Raw genomic sequence first — 5,070 nt, 5'->3', positions numbered from 1 at the left:
AGATTTTGATATGATGTTTCTTTGTTCTCATTTACCTTTAAGAATTTTTTAATTTCCTTCCTAATATCCTCTGTTATCCATTCATCATATAATAGCATATTGTTTAATCTCCAGGTGTTGGAGTAGCTTCTGTTTTTTACTCTTTCATTTATTTCTAACTTCAATGCATTATGATCTGATACAATACAAGGTAGTGTCTCTATCTTCTTGTATTTGCTAACATTATCTTTGTGGCATAATATATGGTCTATTTTAGAGAAGGATCCATGTGCTGCTGCGAAGAAAGTGTATTTGCTCTTGGTTGGATGGTATAGTCTATAAATGTCTGTTAAGTGTAAATTATTGATTGTGTTATTGAGATCTATGGTTTGTTTGCTCAATTTTTGTTTGGAAGATCTTTCCAGTGGTGAGAAGGCATGTTCAAATCACCTAGTATTATTGTGTTATGGTCTATTTGGTTTCTGAAATTGAGAAGGATTAGTTTGACATACGTGGATGAGCCACTGTTTGGGGAATAGATGTTTATGATTGTTATATCTTGCTGATTTAACCAAAGGAATGAACAATCTATTCAATGAAATGATACCAGAAAATTACCCAAATCTGAAGAATGAAATGGAAAATCAAGTTCAAGAGGCTTATAGGACTCCAAATACACAAAATTACAACAGACCCACACCGACACATGTTATAATAAAAATACCTAACATACAAAATAAAGACAGAATTTTAAAGGCTGTGAGAGAAAAAAAAAACAAAAACAAATTACATTCAGGGGGAAATCAATATGGATATCAGCAGATTTTTCAATCCAGACCCTAAAAGTTAGAAGGTCCTGGAATAGCATTTTTCAAACTCTGAAAGAAAATGGATGCCAACCAAGAATCTTATACCCAGCAAAATTACCTTCAAATTTGACGATGAAATAACATCCCTCCATGATAAACAAAAGCTAAAAGAATTTACAAAAAGAAAGCCAGCATTACAGAACATTCTCAACAAAATATTCCATGAGGAAGAGATGAAAAACAAAGAAGAAAATCAGCAAAGGGAGGAATTATCCTAAAGGAATTGTCAAATAAAGGAGGAATCAAGTCGTGTCAAATAAATAAATAAACAAATAAATAAAAATTAAAAAATGAACCAATGACCGGGAAAACAAATCATATCTCAATAATAGCCCTGAATATTAATGGCCTGAATTCATCAATCAAAAGACATAGACTGGCAGATTGGATTAAAAAGAAAGATTCAACAATATGTTGCCTGCAAGAGACTCACCTCATAGAAAAATAAACTCATAGACTAAAGGTGAAAGGATGGGGAACAACATTCCATGCACATGGACTCAGCAAAAAAGCTGGAGTATCCATCCTCATTTCAGATAATGTGGACTTCAAGCCAAAGTTAGTCAGAAGGGATAAACAAGGACATTTCACACTCATTAAGGGAAGCATAAATCAGTGAGATATAACAATCATAAACATCTATGCCCCAAACAGTGGCTCATCCATGTATGTCAAACAAATCCTTCTCAATTTCAGAAACCAAATACACCAGAACACAATGATACTAGGTGATTTTAACACACCTCTCTCACCACTGGACAGATCCTCCAAACAAAAATTGAACAAAAAAACCATAGATCTCAATAACACAATCAATAATTTAGACTTAACAGACATTTATGGAATATACCATCCAACCAAGAGCAAATACAGAGTCTTCTCAGCAGCACATGGGTCCTTCTCTAAAATAGACCATATATTATGCCACAAAGCTAATGTTAGCAAATACAAGAAGATAGAGACACTACCATGTATTCTATCAGATCATAATGGATTGAAGTTAGAAATAAATAAAAGAGTAAAAAACAGAAGTTACTCGAACACCTGGAGATTAAACAATATGCTATTATATGATGAATGGATAATAGAAGATATTAGGAAGCAAATTAAAAAATTCTTAGAGGTAAATGAGAACAAAGAAACATCATATCAAAATCGTGGGACACTATGAAAGCAGTACTTAGAGGGAAATTTATTTCATGGAGCACATTTAATAAAAGAAGTAAAACTCAACAAATAAACGACCTAACACTACATCTCAAAGCCCTAGAAAAAGAACAGACCAGCACCAAAAGTAGTAGAAGACAGGAAACAGTTAAACTCAGAGTTGAAATCAATGAAATTGAAACAAAAGAAACAATACAAAAAATTGACAAAATAAATAGCTGGTTCTTTGAAAAAATAAACAAAATTGATAAACCTTTAGCCACACTAACAAAGAGAAGATGAGAGAAAACCCAAATCACTAAAATTTGGAATGAACAAGGAAATATCACAACAGACATGATTCAAATACAAAACATAATTAGAAGTTATTTTGAAAATCTATACTCCAACAAAATAGAAAATTTCGAAGACATCAACAGGTTTCTAGAGACATATGAATTGCCTAAACTGAACGAGGAGGACATACACAATTTAAATAGACCAATTTCAAGTAATGAAATAGAAGAGGTCATCAGAAGCCTACCAACAAAGAAAAGTCCAGGACCAGATGGGTTCTCAGCCGAGTTCTACAGAACCTTTAAAGAAGAGCTCACTCCAATACTTCTCAAAGTATTCCATAAAATAGAAGAGGAGGGAACCCTCCCAAACTCATTCTATGAAGACAATATCACACTAATACCTAAACCAGACAGAGACACATCGAGGAAAGAAAATTTCAAACCAATATGCTTAATGAACATCGACGCAAAAATTCTCAACAAAATTTTAACAAATTGCATACAAAAATGTATTAAAAAGATAGTGCACCATGATCAAGTAGATTTCATCCCAGGGATGCAAGGTTGGTTCAACATCAGGAAATCAATAAATGTCATTCACCATATCAAGAGACTTAAATTCAAGAATCACATGATTATTTCAATAGATGTAGTAAAAGCATTTGATAAAATACAGCACCCCCTCATGCTCAAAACACTAGGAAAAATAGGGATAGTGGGAACATTCCTTAACATTGTAAAGGCCATTTATGCTAAGCCCATGGCTAATATCATTCTAAATGGTGAAAAACTGAAAGCATTCCCCCTAAAAACTGGAAAAAAGGCAGGGATGCCCTCTTTCACCACTTCTATTCAATATCATCCTTGAAATTCTACCCAGAGCAATTAGAGAGACCAAAGAAATCAAAGGGATACGAATAGGAACAGAAGAACTCAAACTATCCCTATTTGCTGATGATATGATTGTATACTTCGAGGAACCAGGAAATTCCACCAGAAAACATTTAGAACTCATAAGTGAATATAGTGAAGTAACAGGATATAAGATCAATGCACATAAATCTAATACATTTTTATACATAAGTGAGGAATCTTTGGAAAGAATAATTAGGAAAACTACCCCATTCACAATAGCCTCAAATAAAATAAAATACTTGGGAATCAATCTCACAAAAGAGGAGAAAGACCTCTACAATGAGAACTACAGTACACTAAAGAAAGAAATTAAATAAACCTTAGAAGATGGAAAGATCTCCCATGTTCTTGGATAGGAAGAATTAATATTGTCAAAATGGCCATACTACCTAAAGTGATATACAGATTCAATGCAATTCCAATTACAATCCCAATGACATTCCTTACAGAAATAGAGCAAGCAATTATGAAATTCATGTGGAAGAATGTGAAACCTAGAATAGCTAAAGCAATCCTTAGGAGGAAGAGTGAAACAGGGGGTATCCCAATACCAGATCTTCAACTTTACTACAAAGTAATAGTAACAAAAACGGCATGGTATTGGTACCAAAATAGACAGGTAGATCAATGGTACAGAATAGAGGACATGGATACAAACCCAAATAAATACAATTTTCTCATACTAGACAAAGGTGCCAAAAATATGCAATGGAGAAAAGATAGCCTCTTCAACAAATGGTGCTGGTAAAAGTGGAAAACCATATGCAACAGAATGAAATTAAACCCATATCTCTCACCCTGCACAAAACTCAACTCAAAATGGATCAAGGGCCTCGGAATTAGACCAGAGACCCTACATCTTATAGAAGAAAAAGTAGGTCCCAATCTTCAACTTGTTGTCTTAGGATCAGACTTCCTTAAAAGGACTTCATAGCACAAGAAATAAAAGCAAGAATCAACAACTGGGATAGATTCAAACTAAAAAGCTTTCTCTCAGCAAAGGAAACTATCAGTAATATGAAGAGTGAGCCTACAGAGTGGCAGAATGTCTTTGCCACTCATACTTCAGATAGAGCACTAATTTCCAGAATCTATAAAGAATTCAAAAGTCTCTACACCAAGAATACAAATAATCTAATCAACAAATGGGCTAAGGAAATGAATAGACACTTCACAGAAGAAGATGTACAAGCAATCAACAGATATACGGAAAAATGTTCAACATCTCTAGTAATAAGAGAAATGCAAATCAAAACTACCCTAAGATTCCATCTCATCCCAATTAGAATGGCGATTATCAAGAATACAAGCAACAATAGATATTGGTGAGGATGTGGCAGAAAGGTACACTCATACATTGCTGGTGGGGGATGCAAATTAGTGCAGCCACTCTGAAAGCAGTATGGAGATTCCTCAGAAAGCTTGGAATGGAACCACCATTTGACCCAGCTATCCCACTCTTTGGCCTATACCCAAAAGACTTAAAATCAGCATACTACAGAGATACAGCCACATCAATGTTCATTGCTGCTCAATTCACCATAGCCAGACTGTGGAACCAACCTAGATGCCCTTCAGTTGATGAATGGATAAAGAAACTGTGGCATATGTATACAATGGAATATTACTCCACCTTGAAGAATGATATAATTATGGCATTTGCAGGCAAATGGATGAAATTGGAGAATATCATGCTAAGTGAGATAGCAAATCTCAAAAAACTAAAGGATGAATGATCTCACTGATAAGTAGATGAGGACACATAATGGGGGTGGGAGGGGTTAGTGTTAGGGTTAGGGTTATGTTTAGGGTTAGGGATAAGGAGGGTGGTAAGAATGGAGGAAGGACGGACTGTATAGAGG

The sequence above is a fragment of the Sciurus vulgaris genome (assembly GCF_902686455.1).
Source record: "Sciurus vulgaris genome assembly, chromosome: 10".
Lineage (NCBI taxonomy): Eukaryota > Metazoa > Chordata > Mammalia > Rodentia > Sciuridae > Sciurus > Sciurus vulgaris.
The sequence above is the reverse complement of the archived record's forward strand: the minus strand, read 5'-3'. Positions refer to the sequence as shown.